The 17,707-nt window shown below is 39.1% G+C and overlaps 1 non-coding gene across 1 annotated transcript; it reads left to right on the top strand.

Annotated features, from left to right (window-relative positions):
- The first annotated feature begins 237 nt into the window (after window positions 1–237).
- Window positions 238–356, top strand: LOC145415815 (5S ribosomal RNA). Its single transcript, XR_013900124.1, has one exon. It is a non-coding gene; the product is annotated as a 5S ribosomal RNA (ribosomal RNA).
- Window positions 357–17,707: the final 17,351 nt, after the last annotated feature.

Here is a 17,707-nt window from a genome sequence, read left to right as displayed (position 1 = left end):
TACCGAAGCCTCAAGATAACTTTTTGAAATGTGTATGATTTTTAGATTTCCTCAAAATTGTCCATTTTCATGTCCTCATCTGACCATGTGGACAGTTAAAAATAATTTTCATATTTTTATCATGTATTCTTATATGTTGTATCTGAAGATTATCTGACAAAAAACTGGTGTTGATGCTGTGCTTCCATCTGGAGTTATGATTTTATTAATGCATATTAAATACTAGAGATTGTATCAGCCAACGGCCATACCACGTTGAGTACACCGCTTCCCATCCGATCAGCGAAGTTAAGCAATGTTGGGTCTGGTTAGTACTTGAATGGGTGACCGCCTGGGAACACCAGATGCTGTTGGCATCCCTACGTGTCAAGTGGGGTTGGTGGAGGATTAGTGCCCCTCCCTGTAAAACAATTAACTCTAAGCCCTTGGTCACCCCGTTTGGGATACATGGCGTCTGGCAATATATGAATGAATGTATCAGTGTCACAAAGTGACTTGTACAGTGAGCAAAAACTATTTGTTTGCTGATATATTTACAAAATATTGTCTGTCAAAAATTCAACTACTATACAACATTCAGATGGTTTACATTTACGTATGAAAACATGAAATATTTTTTTCTAGTTTATATATATATATATATATATATATATATATATATATATATATATATATATATATATTTTGTTACGGAACAGAGAAAGATAATGTACACTTTAAGTGAGAATACTAAAAATCACTACTGTCCCGTAAAGTTCCAGGTTCAAAACAAAAGAGTTAGATAAAAATACAAGTTAAATGCACAAACTAACAACAAAACATTCAGGACTCATAAGGATAATGTAATGGCAAAAAACAGGTTAAATATATGGTTAACTGCAATAGCCTCTATTAACACGAAATTAGCAAGAGTAAATATATCTAAGTCAGCCCTGATAAAATGAAAATACACTGGGTAATGCTCAGTTAATGCAAGATAAATTATTACAGATACAAAATAATATTAAAACTGGCTGACAAAATGAATCCTACACAAATTACAAAAAAAAAACTCACCAGGCCTACAAATTAACACCTTATGCTATACAGTACAAGGAAAAAATGCAATAACAGTTATACTCAAATTACACAGCTGCCAGATGGTTCGAGACTTCCGGAGCACTCACAACAATAACTGTACAGGGGAGGACAGAGATGTGAACAAAATGAGGAGTAGATCTAAGTGGCAATGATGCAGAGACTGAGCTCATTATATAGGGGCCAGCAGAGCTTGATACAACTTGTAAGAAGGACGCGCAAATGAAGCCATGGGGACAAAGAGTTGACAATCCCGCTCTGAGCAACAGAAAGGACGACTTACTCTACTATAACGGTAGAAGGGGGGGACTGAGGCAGAACACGCTCGTGATCAAACATGCAGCATACTGTGCGTTAAAATTACACAAAGGATGATGAAATCATAGGCTATGTAACACCTCCCCACAAAGAAAAAGAAATTTACAAAGGAAATTTCTTATTACTCTAAAATAATCTGTCTAAAGTCTAGATAAGCAATCTGCAATAACATTTTCTTTCCCCTTGACATGTTGTATGTCTAATGAATACTCCTGAAGAAGTAGACTCCATCTTGTCAATCTCAGATTTTTATCTTTAAACTTACTAAGGAATTTCAGTGGGTTATGATCGGTATAAATGACTATGGGGTCAAAACCAGAACACAAATAAAATGAAAAATGCTGTAAACCCAAAATCAAGGCCAAAAGCTCTTTCTCAATAGTTGAGTAGTTCTTTTGAGGTAGAGTGAACTTCTTACTGTAATAAGGTACAGGGTGTTCAATACCCTGATCATCCTCTTGCAGCAAAACAGCCCCAGCTCCTGTATCACTTGCATCAACAGCCATCTTAAAAGGCTTAGCAAAATTTGGAGTAGCGAGCACTGGCTGACTTAATAGAATAGCTTTAAGTTTGTTGAAAGAGGATTCACAGTTATTGGTCCAGACAAATTTAACTCCCTTTTTCAGTAGGTCTGTAAGTGGTGATACAAGAATAGAAAAGTTAAGAACAAGTCTCCTGTAATAACCTACCATTCCCAAAAATCTTTGTATCTCTTTCCTACTTTTAGGTCTGGGAAGATCACTTATAACCTGAACCTTAGCTGCTGGTGGTGCAACATGTCCATCACCAATTACATACCCAAGGTACTGAACTTTAGCTTGATCAAACTCACACTTTGATAAATTAGCTACAAGATTAGCATGAACCAAACGCTCAAGAAATTTACTGACATGGCATAGGTGATCTTTCCAGTTGTCACTGAAGATTAATACATCATCAATATAAACAACACACCCTGCCAAACCCTCTGTTACAACATTCATGAGCTTCTGAAATGTGGCTGGTGCATTCTTCATACCATATGGCATTACTGAACATGCAAAAGTCTTTCCTAGTGTTACAAAACATGAGATCTCCCTAGCATGTTCAGTCATAGGTACTTGCCAGTATCCCTTTAACAAATCAAACTTACTTATGTACCTAGCCTTTCCGATCTTGTCTATGCAATCTTCCACACGAGGGAGAGGGTAAGTGTCTGTTTTGGTTATCTGATTAACACGTCTGTAGTCAATGCAAAGCCGCTGTTACCCACCTGGCTTAGGGACTAGAGTGACAGGAGAACTCCACTCGCTCTGACTGGGCTCAATCATCTTGTGGTCCAACATTTAGCCAAGCTCCCTCTGGATGAGAGGAACTTTCACTGGGTTCACACGGTAAGGAGGCAATTTAATTGGCTTTGCGTCTCCAACATCGACATCATGCATCAACACAGTAGTTCTTCCTGGAGTGGCACGGAACACTTGCGGGTACTCCTGCAGTAATGCCGAAAACTCCTGCCTTTCCTCGGGAGGTAGATGAGAAAGCTTAGTCTGGAGATCATTCATGATATCAGGATTCTTCCCCAAACTATCACTCAGGCTCATGCTGCATGGGAGAGCTTCACTTGCAGACTCGGGTGGAACAGCTACAGTGCAGACTGGATTATTTTCGTCCCGCCTGTGATATAAGTTTAGCATGTTGATGTGACAAAGTTGCTTGTTCTTTCTACGATCTGGTGTGGCGATGACATAGTTGACATCACTGAGTTTCTTCTCCACGAAATAAGGACCACTAAACTTGGCTTGAAGAGGTTGCCCATGAACCGGTAGCAGAATCAAAACCTGATCTCCTGGCTGAAAGTGGCGTAACCTGGACTTCTTATCATACCAAGTCTTCATCTTCTCCTGAGCAGCTCCTAAATTATTTCTCGCCAACTGTAAAGCAGTGGACAGCCGTTCTTTGAACTTCATCACATACTCTAGCAGGTTGACGTCATCTTCCTCCGACAGCCAGCATTCCTTGAGTAGCTTAAGGGGTCCTCTTACTTCATGGCCAAACAGTAGTCCAAAAGGTGAGAAGCCCAGTGACTCATTTGGAGATTCTCTTGCAGCAAATACAACGAATGGAAGACCTTTATCCCAGTCTTTCTGATGTTCCAAACAGTATTTCTTGAGCATCGATTTGAGTGTTTGATGATATCTCTCCAACGCTCCTTGGGTCTGGGGATGGTAAGCTGAAGACGTGACCTGGGTGATGCCCAACTCTTTCAAAGACTGCTTGAAAACGTTTGACATGAAATTACTTCCCCGGTCTGACTGTACCTCCTTGGGCAGACCAAACTTTGTGAAGAACCCTAGCATTTCCTTAACCACGTTCTTTGCTGAGATATTTTTAAGTGGAATGGCTTCAGGATAACGAGTAGCCATATCAATCAGGGTCAACACATAAGAAAATCCTGAAGAAGTCTTAGGAAGAGGGCCCACAATATCCACCAACACACGGGTGAATGGCGCCTCAAAAGGAGGAATGGGAACTAGAGGTGCAACCCTTTCGGTCTGATTACACTTCCCCACAACTTGACAGGTGTGACAAGACTTACAATACCAGGAAACATCCCTGAAGATACCTGGCCAGAAGAAGTGTTTCAAAATGCGTGCCACAGTCTTCCTCACTCCAAGGTGTCCTGCCAAACTGGAATCATGAGCCACTCTAATGATATCCTGCCTACAAACACGAGGGATGACAACTTGCCCATTCACAGTCGGCTGATGCTGTTGGGGGTCTCCACTTCCTCATAAGTACTCCTGACTTTATATAATAACAAGTAGAAGCACCAGCTGACTCTTCCTCACTGCAAGCAGAGTTAGCTAGACCTTTCAACTCAGGGTCAGCAACCTGCAACTCAACCAACTCTTGACGAGACAAATTATCAACACTACGGGGTACTCCCTCATCTGGTGAGTGGTCCAAATTAGCAAGAAAAGTGTCAGCTAGGATAACATCATCATCATCATTATCCTCTAAGTCACCAGTAACTTTAGACTTAGCCCTAGTGACAGCACATGCAGGGAACACATCAGGGACATCACAATCCTGGGTCGCAGCCACTGGCTCACTAGACAACTGAGGAGCTGGACAAACTTGACTTCCACCAATATCATTTCCAAGTAAGAAAGTTACACCTGACATTGGGAGTGTCTCAACCAACCCAACCATAACGGAACCATTAACAAAACCAGACTCTAAATTCACTCTGCACAGAGGGACAGAGAAGTAATTATTTCCTACACCTTGTAAGATTACAGTTTTATCAGAGGAATTAACATTAGAGCCTAGAACACTGGTCAGCATAAGGGATTGGCAAGCACCTGTGTCACGATATATTTTAACTGATTTCCTGTCATTACTGTCCAGAGGACTGACAAAACCATCAGACAGGAAATTAGCACAAGAACTCTTGAGAGTGTCACCCACGTTACTGCTCAAAAGAGGATCTCCATCATGAGAATTTAAGTTACCCCTCAAAGCAGGTTCAGTTAACTCAGTTAAAGAATTATGGGAACTCTCAAGGGTGGACACTAGACCAATTGACTGAATATTTAAAGACTCCTTTTTGTTCACATGACGCTGTCTCCTGAAACATTTCTCTGTAGTATGACCAAGCTTACTACAATAAGTACATTTACTTTTCTGAAATCTAGAGGTGAAGCTGGTATTTACTTCCTGAGAAACATCATCTTTATTCTCTTTCCTGTTACCTGTACTTTGAGTAGAGGCAACGTACTTACTCTCAGCTTTCCTTCTTTCTCTAGAATATCTCTTGTGAGTGAGAACATATTCATCAGCTAAAACTGCAGCATCAGACAAATTATCTATTCTTCTCTCATCAAGATATAGGCTTACATCTTTATTAACACACCTCTTGAAGTCCTCCAGCAAAATCATCTGCTTAAATTTACCAAAATCAGAATCCACATTCTTAGAATTTAACCACTGCTCTAACAGATCTTCTTTGATTTTTGCATACTGAACATGGGACTGCTTATCTTGCTTATAAGTTGTCCTAAATTTTCCTCTATAAGCTTCAGGAACAAGCTCATAGGCCTTAAGAATCAAGCTCTTAACTACATCATAATTATCACATTGATCCTGAGGCAAAGATGCATAAGTTACTTGAGCTTTACCGGTGAGAACAGTTTGAAGGAGTACTGGCCAATACTTTTTGGGCCAATTAAAACCTGTAGCTACCCTCTCAAACAACTGAAAATACTTTGTTAAATCAGATTCATTAAAAGGAGGGACAAGTTTAACATTTTTAGCCACATCAAAATCATCAGAGCTAGATGATCCAGTTCCACATTGTTTCATGTGATACTCATGGTCTGCCTGAATCCTAGCAATTTCAACTTGTGCCTCAGCCTCCTTAGCACGAGACTCCGCCTCCTTAGCACTAGACTCCTGCAGGGCTAGCTGTAACTTAGCTAATTCAATCTGCGTTTGCTCATTTGGAGGAGTTACATTAAACAAGCTTTCATTAATCATGTCAACAATTTGATCTTTAGAATGATGAGAGCGAACAGCAATTCCCAATTGTTGAACAACAAGCTTAAGTTCATTCTTTGTTCTGTTTTCTACATCCAACACTGTTTGAACATTTGACAAAAAATCTTTGGCTTCATCAAGTGTAGTAATAGTAGACATCATGAATAAATCACAATCACAAAATATCAAGCAATATCCTTATGATAATATCCTGAATATCCTGATAAGAGGTCGCCAAATTTATGTTACGGAACAGAGAAAGATAATGTACACTTTAAGTGAGAATACTAAAAATCACTACTGTCCCGTAAAGTTCCAGGTTCAAAACAAAAGAGTTAGATAAAATTACAAGTTAAATGCACAAACTAACAACAAAACATTCAGGACTCATAAGGATAATGTAATGGCAAAAAACAGGTTAAATATATGGTTAACTGCAATAGCCTCTATTAACACGAAATTAGCAAGAGTAAATATATCTAAGTCAGCCCTGATAAAATGAAAATACACTGGGTAATGCTCAGTTAATGCAAGATAAATTATTACAGATACAAAATAACATTAAAACTGGCTGACAAAATGAATCCTACACAAATTACAAAAAAAAAAAAAAAAAAAACTCACGAGGCCTACAAATTAACACCTTATGCTATACAGTAGAAGGAAAAAATGTAATAACAGTTATACTCAAATTTCACAGCTGCTAGATGGTTGGAGACTTCCGGAGCACTCACAACAATAACTGTACAGGGGAGGACAGAGATGTGAACAAAATGAGGAGTATATCTAAGTGGCAATGATGCAGAGACTGAGCTCATTATATAGGGGCCAGCAGAGCTTGATACAACTTGTAAGAAGGACGCGCAAATGAAGCCATGGGGACAAAGAGTTGACAATCCCGCTCTGCGCAACAGAAAGGACGACTTTACTATAACGGTAGAAGGGGGGGACTGAGGCAGAACACGCTCGTGATCAAACATGCAGCATACTGTGCGTTAAAATTACACAAAGGATGATGAAATCATAGGCTATGTAACAATATATATATATATATATATATATATATATATATATATATATATATATATATATATATATATATATATATATATATATATCAGATTTATGCATTGAAGGGATGAAATTCATTTTTCTTTTATCAATCTTTTTTTTCCTCAAGATATTAAATATGCCACTAATATTGTGTTCTTACTTTTGTGTCAAAGAAACATGTTGGTACTTGTCTCCTTGCATCTACCATCAGCAAGGTGTACATGATCGTGGGTAAATATTGTTTAATGACTTAATTCTCACTTGCCCAGACATGTCAGAACGATTGCACATTTTTTTCCTTACAAAAAAAGCGAATGATTTAGAATAATCATAATCACTCAGGTCATCAAGATGGAGACCAATGTTTGATATCAGTGTACTCTTGGAAATACACTGGAAGATGAATGTCATAAAATTATTCATTCAAAAGAACAAGGATTTCTGAAATTCAGCTCATTCTCTGACGAGGAAAAAGCTTTAATCCACTGGGGATCAGGAATTTCACTGGATGAGGATGACAGTATGTGTTTCCATCATAAGAAACTATTTTTAATACGGTATGAAAGCCTTAATCTCTTTTGTGTGGATCCAAGATGCATTCATAAGAAGATTTATCTTGTGTCATTTTAATATCTGATTGTCTAAAAAAAGCTTATTTCGTTTTAAGACATCAGTTGATAGTTGATGCATTTTTTTCTGTTGTGTTACAAAAGAATGCGTGTTTGATAATTTTTATCTTAAAATTTCGTTAGAAAATCAAAAAGTATGCAAAAGCTATGAATTTCGGAGTTAAACTTTAAATAATCTGTTACGCATTTTGCAGGATCCCTCCATTGCGTAAATTAAGATACAGCCAGAGTACTGGGCAGAAACTGTATTCAAGTAGCTGGAGGGACCTTATAGGTGTTGGGGATCAAACTGAAGCTGATTACCATGCTGATGAATAAGCTGGACCAAGCACTACCCTTGATTCAGAAGCTTTTCATCCTGCAGATGCACTTCAAGAGGATTTGAATGCCACCGCCAGCATCCTCAGCTGTTCACCAATCAACAATGTGAGCCCTAGACAAGTTGTGTCATGTTCTAAAAGAGGTCAAGAAAATGAAAGTAGCTACTCAGGAAAAATTACGTCACTTGATGGATGTACCTTCAGATATGGATCATGACACATATGTAGATAACTGTGATGAATGCAAACACTCTGATAAATTGGTACAGTTACCAGTAGAAAAGTGTAAAGTATCATCCAGGAAAGAGAAAATTCAAGTGTTAACTCTATTGCTTTATAGCTGGAGTAAACAGAAAACCCAAGACACATTTGGTGTAAGGGAATATTTTGTGAGAGAAAGAGAAAGGCACTTTGGCTGAGCCAGACAGAAAGTTAGGCCACCCAGTCTCACAAGACACTAAAGAGAAGATTCATCAGTTTTTTTTTAATTAGATGAATTTTCCAGAGTATGTCCTGGAAAAAAAGATAATGTGTCAGTCACTAATGATCAAGGAAAAATTCATAAGCAGGAACATTTGTTGTTAGCCAACTTAAATGAGCTGTATTTAGGTTTCATAGATCACAATAGTAGTAGGATAGAACTTTCCCAATTTTGCGAATTACGACCTAAATGGTGTGTTGTGAGCCCTAATGGTATGAATTCTGTGTGTGTCTGTCAGTACCACCAAAATGCCACACTGTTAGTGGCTACATTACCAGTTGAAGTCAATTACCAGGATGTTTCATTCATTCATTGCCAGACACCATGTATCCCAAACGGGGTGGCCAAGGGCTTAGAGTTAATTGTTTTACAGGGAGGGGCACTAATCCTCCACCAACCCCACTTGACGTAGGGATGCCAACAGCATCTGGTGTTCCCAGGCGGTCACCCATCCAAGTACTAACCAGACCCAACGTTGCTTAACTTCGCTGATTGAACGGGAAGCGGTAATTACCAGGATGTACTATCCAAAATTGTTTGTAATTTGCAAAATCGTGATTGTATTTTACATGCCTGTGACAAATGTCCTGGCAACAAGGTACTGAAAGAGTACCTCAAGGGCCAGTTAGATACCCATGAGTTTGATCTTGGTGACACCATTAAATATAAACAGTGGGTACATACTGACAGAACAACACTCATCTCGCTTGAGAGTACTGCAGCAGACTTCATTGATATTATTTGTAAATAATTCAGCAATCTTACACAGCGCCACTTCATGCCAAATCTCAGTCTGAGGTTTTAAATATGTTCAAAGAAAAGGTTGATTGTAGTACAGCTATAATCCTGCTTGATTCTGCTGAATGTTATGGATTCATCATTCAAGATGCTGTACAAGGGCAACACTGGGATGACTTCCAGGCAACAATACATCTTCTTGTAATGAAACTCAGGATTTCCCCAACTTCAGATCTCAAGTGCATTAACATGTGTATCATACAGATTGCTTGAAACATGATACTGTTGCAGTTCATGTATTTATTACTAAAGTGTTGACTGCAGTAAAAGACAAGTACCAAAATGTGAAGAAAGGTATTTACTTTAGTGATGGGGCTGCGAGCCAGTAAAAAAAAATTCATTTTTTTTTTAACCTTTCTTGCCATTATGATGATCATAGTCTATCTGCCGAATGGCGCTTCTCTGCTACAAAGCCATTGGAAGAGCCCCTGTGATGGTGTAGGTGGCAGTGTTTAAAGGCTAGAAGCTAGAGAAAGCCTTCAGGCCACTGTTAACAACCAGATTCTTACACCACATGATATGTATACCTGGGCAAGAGATAACATACATGGTACTGAATTTTTCTTTTTTACGCAAGATCAAGTACAAGAAAAGTCTATCAAATTCAAATTGGCAGAATAGTTTGATACCTGTAAAACAATAGCTGGTGTAAGGTCACACCACAGTTTCATTCCCTGTCTGAAAAATTAGCTTGAAATGAGAATACTTTCCCTTGATGATGTCTACACTGTTATAAAAATACGTATTGAGATTGAAGAACAGATTACTGTAAACTGGGACGACTATCAACAAGCCAAATATGAATCATGCATATATGATGCCAACTGGTATGTGGGAAATATCCAAGTCCACTCAGATGAGCATTGTGATGGTCTTGTTTCCTTTATGAAAAGATCTAAAAACAATGTACTTTCTTGGCCTCGATAAGACGAATGCTGGGTGCCATTACAACATAACATGTGTGTCATCAGTGCTCCTAGTGCCCCAGGTAGTAGGGCTCACTACTACACAATTAGTTCTCTTCCCTAAATATGTTTAAAATTATTAACTCTTGAGTATTGCCATGTCAGGTTAAGTAGGTCCTATATTTTTGCAATATATGTCATGCAAGTCATTGTGTTATTTGTGATACTGATGTCACGAAGTTCTTCAGATGATAAATTATAGAATTAAGGTATTGCCAAAAAATTTTGTAACATTGTAACAGTAAAACCTATTTGGTGAAATACTGACTTGTCACTATGAAAGTACTGACAACCATCACTGTAAATCTGAATACTATTTACAATGATTGTTTATGTCCTGAAAAGAAAAAACTCTTGCTGTGATTATTTGTTCATTACTTACACGTTTTTGACAGTTGATAAAATTGGCAAAAAAAAAAAAAAATGTTTAATTTCACTATTTTGAAGTAATTAAATCGTGAACTATGTAATATTTGTGTTTCGGTTGAATCCGTACGATAGCAAGAGCATGACAGCTTATTCTGTAATATATATATAAATATATATATATATATATATATATATATATATATATATATATATATATATATATATATATATATATAACTCCAGGCAGAAACTCAGCAACAACACAAAGTTTTTGTCATGTCGTCTTCAGATGTATAAGAATACATGGTAAAAATATGAAAATGGTGGTTAACTGCCCGCTTGGTCAAATGAGGACATGAAAATGGGCAATTTTGAGGAAATTTGAAAATCGATCACATTTCAAAAACTCATCCTGACACTCCTTTAACAGTACTAAATATGGTTACTGCATACACATGGCCTAATATGTCGTAAATGACAGAAAGAAACCTCTGAGTGCATTATTTAACATGCTGTTTGAGTGGAAAGCTCTCAAAGGTGTCATTTTGTTATCTTTTGAATTTTTGGCCATTTTCAGAGCCTTGTAGGAGGAAAAGTACGTAAGATACACCTGACCTGATTGCGTTTTTGAATTTTACAGTAAGAGATAGCCGTAGCCACAGAGTTTCAAAGTTGTACATGTCACATCAAAGGAGCTATGAATGTCGGAATTGGACCAAAAGGTTCGTTCGGCACAGTGCATACTATTAATTAAAATTTTAAAGGGCTATAGTTTCAAAACAATTAGAGATTCAGAACTAATACTTGGGATTGCTCCATAGGTTTGGTATGGGAGCACCCATGAATTTTTTCAGCTAAATCTGACAGGGCGACCTGGGAATTTTTTCTCAAACCTGATGACTTGATATGGAATGACCTCGTGAAAATCTTCCACAGGAGTATCGTTTAATTTTTACTAGTATCGAACTCAATCCTGCATCATCTCTGAACATGCTTGGAATTTCATTCTCTCTGGATTTATCTTGGAAGTATCATATTACTTATCTTGTAACATCTGCTTCCAAGAGATTAGGTGTGCTAAGATACTCCGTGACTTCTTTACCTCCCCCGTCCTCATAGTTGTTGACTTTATACAATGATTTTATTTGTCCCTGTATCGTGTACAACACTCAAGTGTGGAGTGACTCCCCACCCACAACTCTATTCAGCAAGGTGAGGTCAACGGCTTATAGTCTCATGAATTCTCTCTCTCTTACTGGCTCCCGTCAACCTCTGTTTCATCGCCGCACTGATGTTTCTTACTGTATATTTCTTTTTTGGCTACCTCAGTGGTCACTGCTTCTCTGAAATGTCTGTTTTCATCCCTCTAAAAATACTGCGAAAGTGGGGCAGCAAATTCTCATCTCTTTTCTGTCCAGCTCTTTTATGCAAGAGTTAACCGTTTCTCTCAATCATTCATGTATTGAACAGGTCAATTCTGGAACTTTCTTCCTCTGTCTGTAATTCCAACTGACTATGGTCTCCAGTCTTTTAAACGGAATATGTCCAGGCATCTCGAAATGAATGGATCTTGAATTTGGCTCTGCTATTTTTTTTTTTTTTTTCATCCCCTGGAGGGAACAATCTTGGTGGTTTCTAGGCTATGGCTCATTTTTCCTTGCATAAAAATAGCATTCCACGTCCCTCTCCTTTGTCATTGTTTTCAGTTTGTATCCCATTCTCTCTCAGATTCGAATTTAATTTTTCTTTCTACTCACCTCCTACCTCTTTATCTTCTTCCCCTGTCTATATTTATACACCATTTTCTTCCCTTTTCTGTCTTAGTTTTCCTTGCCTTCTCCGTACTAGTATTATTTTTCAACGAATTATTTTCTTCTCCCTCACTCCTCCCTTACCACGCCATCTCCCCAACCCTTCCCCTCTCCTCCCTTGTCTGTATGTTTTTTCGTTGACTTCTACTTTCTCCCTTTTCCTCGGTTGCCGTCTACTGTCATTTCTCTTCCTTACATATGGTTTCACTTCTTATACCCTCCCCTCCTCCTGCTTTATCCCCACTCCTCTCCTGCTTTCCCGCAATCCTCATTCTCACTTCACTCCTCCTTTTTGTCTTCCTTGCGCAGTAATTCATTTCCCTTCCTCACATTCCATTTATACTCTCATTCTCCTCTTCTCTCCTCTTCCCTTCACCTCCTTTTGAGTTTCCGTAACCCTCTTACTCCCTCTTCTCTCTTTCATTTACCAGTTCCTTTGCCCCTTCTTATTCATTTTTCTTTTCTTTTACATCTTCCTCTACAATGTTTCTCATATAATTTCGTCCATGTCTCCTGTGCCTACCCTCCACGCCTCTCTCTCTCTCTCTCTCTCTCTCTCTCTTGTGAGGTGAAAACTGAGTAAAGAACATCATATTTTACGATTCAAAAGTATGACCCATCATGACTCTCTCTCTCTCTCTCTCTCTCTCTCTCTCTCACACACACACACACACACACACACACACACACACACACACACACACATTTGCCAATTCACCTCCTTTTCTTCCTTTTTCCTTCCCTTCCTTGCATCTTTCTTTCTTTCTTTCTCTCCTGCCTCTCTAAACATCTCCCTTTCCTCGCCTTTCCTCTCGTTTCTCTCCCTCTCTCCTCGCCCGTCCTCCCCTCTCGCTCCCTAGAGGTGACAACTCGGAAAAAACAGCGTATTTTATTTTTCAGAGAGGAGAGAAGTACGAGCAGAGCTGGCAAGAAGACAGGACAAAGAAACGGAGGAAGGAGAGGAGAAAAGGGAAGAGGAAGAAAGAGAAGAAAAACAGTTAACAAGGGATAGGAGAGAGAGATGGGAGAGAAGATAAATGGGAAGAGGAGGTATGGAGAGGGTAAAGGAAACAAGAGGAGAGAGAGATGGAAGATGAAGGAAAAATAAGAGACGTACAAAGGAGGAGAAGGAGGACGAAGAGGAGGAGAGGAGGAGGAGGAGGAGGAGGAGGAGGAGGAGGAGAGGAGAGGAGAGGAGTGATGTGGAGAGAAGGAGGAAGAGGAGATATGAGGGGAGGAGGAGAAGGAGGAGTACGAGAGAAAAGGAGAAGAGGAGAACGAGGTGGAGACAAGGGGGGGTGAGACGAAGGAGGAGGAAGAACTGGAAGAGAGGGGGGAGAGAGAATGAGGAAGCAGAAAACTGAAGAAGAGCGAATGAGGGGAGGAAAAAAAAACAAAGAGGGAAATGGAATGCATATGATCTTTTAAGATCCACATACTGGGCAAATCTTTAATAAATTTTGGTTACTGAAAGGGAGGAGGTAAGGAAGGGATAAGAGGGATGAAGGACGAAGAGTTAGTAAAGAAGGAGGAGGAGAGAGAAGAGAAAGGCAGAATCAAAGAATAAGGAGTAGGAGAGTTGAGGAAGGAGGACGAGAAGGAGTGGGAAGATAAAAGCAGAGACGGAGAAAAAGGAAGACAGAGAATGGGGGGGAAGAAGAAAAGGAGACAGAGAGAAGGAATAGCAGGGAGGAAGAACGAAAGGAGAATGTGAAAAGCAAATAGGGAAAAGGAAGACGGAAAGATATGGCAAGCTGGGAAGGAGGCGGAGAGAAGGAGAAGGAAGAGAGGAATATGATAAGAAAGGAAGAAAAGAAGGATTGCAGGACAAGAGGGAAGGAAAAGGAAGGCAGGAGAGAGAAGAGGAGGAAGGAGAGGGAGGAGAATAGAAGATAATGGAAGAGAAGAGAAAACGAAAGAATAGAAGGAGGAGGAGAAAATGAGAGGGAAGGGGAGGACATATCAGAAAGAAAAAAAGAGAGCGGGAGAGGAAAACAAAGGATGAGAAATGGGGGAAATTATACTGGATAAAATGAGACAGAACTGTGAAAAACAATTGATATTTGTGATAGACATGTGTGGCATGTTTTTTGGCCAGTGTGAATCAGGAGAGAGGGAGAGGAGAGGAGGAGGAGGATGGGAAGAAAAGTGAAGTAGAAGGAAAGAGGAGGAAAATGAAATGAAAGGAAAGGGGAATTAAAAAAAAAATAGGAATTATAGACCTTCAACATAGCCTACCCAAGAAAATGTAGTATGGTCTCGACATACATTTCAGTGACACATGTGCAAACTGCCATAATGATTAATGAACATAAAAGGAAAGAGGATTCCAAATTTTGTATTTATATGGTTTGACAAGATCTAAAAAACCCGTACAGAAGGCCAAAATAAAATAACAAATGAAAAAATTATCTGGGGTATTTGGCCAACGAAAAACTGCACGAAACCAAATTGGTGATAAACTAAAGGAACAATATCTTACTGCAAAATGTTTGGAAGAAAGAAAGAAGGTATGAATGGAATAAAGAATGAAGGATATGAAAGAAAGAGAGAAAGAAAGAAAATGAAGGAAACAAAGATACTTTAGTTACTACAATGGAGGAGAGGAGACTGATGGAAAGGAGATCGGGGAAAGGAGACGATATGATAGAAAATACGGAATGTGAAGAGACGTAAGGGAAGATGGGGAACGAGGAGAGATATGAAAGAAGAGGAAAAGAGGAGGGAAGAGGAAAAGGGGACGATAAATACTAAACTGAGAGCCGGAACACAATAAGATATTTTAGGATTCAGATGTGTGGTGTATCAGCGTGAGAGAAGGAGGTAGGGAGGGTGAAGGAGAAGGCAAGGGAGGACTGAAGACAAGGGAAGAAGAGAAGAAAATGGAAGAGGAGAGTAGATGTAGGAGAGATGAGGAAGGGAGGAGAAAAGAGAAAGGAATAAGAGATGAGAGATAGGGAGGAAAATGAGAACAGAAAGTGCTGAAGGAAAGGGGGAAGAAGGGGGGAGAAAGAATAAAAAAGGAGAAAGGTGGAAAGATTAGAAAAAAAAATTAAGATAGATAATGATGAGAACTGTGAGAGAAATGGACGATCTCTTAGTCAATAGAGGAGGGAGAGAGGGAAGAGGAGGAAGAGGGTAAAAGGAGAGGGAAGTGAAAGGAAGAGACGGAGAGAACAGGAGGGATAAGTGTGAAGAAGAGACTGGGAAAAAACAAAGTATGACGAGAGGAAATTAGAAAATAAAAGGTAAAAATAAGACAGAGGAGAAAAGAAGGAGGAAGTGAAGGTGAAGGTGAAATGTGTCACGGTTTTTTTTTTTTTTTTAAATATTACGGTGTTTTTAAAATAAATGCTTAAATATTATTTAATTGATAATAATATTCAATAATATTGAAGAGCAGAGACAATGATTGTCTTGCTACATCAAGCAACGATTACTTTACGTTGACTTGCTACGATTCTCTAAGAACGAGAATTTATAAACTTTCTCAACAGTACACAGCAGAGACTAATTACTCACAAATGCTGAATTAGTACTGTTAGCCTCTGGAGAAAGTTACTTCACCCCTGACAATAAATAACTAATACTAATAATAATATCAGGTTCTTGCTGATGCTTTAACTCCTATCTGGCACAACGGATTTTAAGTTAATACAACAAGACTGGTCTAAGTACCAGTTATGAAGGCAAACGTTTATGCAAGCTAGGAGCTATATGGAAAATAAGCTTAATTTGGAGAAATGAAACAAGATTTTACTTTACATTAAGCTCAAGAAAAAGAACTGTTAAATTTATTGGTTACAAAAAATAAATTTAACGTTACATTTCAAATCAAATCAATGAGACGCACTCACTCACACAAAAGCTAAATACTTACGCCTAGGAAAAACACCTTAACTAAGCTCTTAAAACTAGGATTATACAAAAGGAAATACCGGTCGATGAATGCTTTGTATCACCAAGGGTGGGAGTTTGGAGAAACTGATACTCTGTGGAGCTTGGGTGCCAGCTGACCTCTCACACTTCTGAAGCTCAGGACCTCTCTCCGTCAAGGCAACAACTAGACTGAATTCAAAATACATTGTATGGGCAGGACGCAGAAGCCACCGGAAGAAGGCGTGGCTAACGGTTAAGGCAAGCAGAGGCGAACGATAAAGAAACAATTGTATCGCTCAGTAGAGCACTTAGTGACGTGCATTAAATCGGTCACTTTTGAAAACAGTGATGAATGTTTTGAAAAGTATACCCCGAAATGGAGAGAGAAACGGTTAACTGAGCGATACACAGTGAGTTTTCCACTAATAGTTCGTGGCTTCTCACAAAAGGGTAATGTCACGAATTTGATTCGTGACATTAGGCCCCATGAAAACTAAATCTTTCTTCCTTCAGAAGAAAGATTTCAATATACATACAGATAAATCCTAACTCAGTCACACAAGATTCACACTGTGGTGTGTGTGCTATCCTGCTACAGGAGAAAGTCGCAGTCGCCAGTGAGCGAAAAAACCTCGTATTTACGTTAATAGAAACAAGCTTGAGGGAAAAACTCCGTGACGACGGTGAAAATCCTGTACTCAGGTCAAACTGAGTGAAAGTTCGCTACATTTACATTAACATCTAATTGTTATGTAGTGTAGTGTATGTAATACACGGTGTAGGTGTCACAGTTGTAGTGTATCTGTACCTACGTGTAAAATGACAAATACAAATTTATAGTAAAATAATGATGACGAGGCAGAAGAGAAGGGGCGGCAGCATGCGACAGGAACGACCAGCTGATCTGCACGGCAATGCTACACCCACCAGCTACACCTGCGAAAGGAATTAAGGTGGAGCATCAAAACTGTTATTTCTCTCTCTCTCTCTCTCTCTCTCTGCCTAGCAATCAGTACTTGTCATTATTAACCAGGAAACGTAAGTCTTGAATTCACAAATTGCTTAGAACCCTTATAGCTTACTGGTTAACGCTTATTAACTAGGAAATGTGCCAGTTCTTGAATTACTCAAATCTCTTAGAACGGGCAGTTTATGAGTTAACCTAACATTATTAACCAGGAAACGTAATTCTTGAATTCACAAATTGCTTAGAACCCTTATAGCTTACTGGTTAACCTAACTCTACACTTACGACTAATACAGGAAGCTGAAAATCGCTACGCAGTCTCGGGCAGGTCACGTTTTAACACCCACCGTGGGTGTGAACACTCATGTGGTAATGTGCATTCTCCGGGAATTCTCAGAGAGGCCCACAGCTCGAGACGTTCCACAAGGTAATTCGTACACAGCCTCGGACTGTCTCTGCAGGTTCTCAAACTTCCCCCTTAACTTATGGTATACATGTATGTACAGGCCCTGGATATAC

Source organism: Coenobita brevimanus, chromosome 103, assembly GCF_032717465.1.
Source record: "Coenobita brevimanus isolate Jiangsu-jjx chromosome 103, ASM3271746v2, whole genome shotgun sequence".
NCBI lineage: Eukaryota > Metazoa > Arthropoda > Malacostraca > Decapoda > Coenobitidae > Coenobita > Coenobita brevimanus.
The sequence above is the reverse complement of the archived record's forward strand: the minus strand, read 5'-3'. Positions and strand labels throughout refer to the sequence as shown.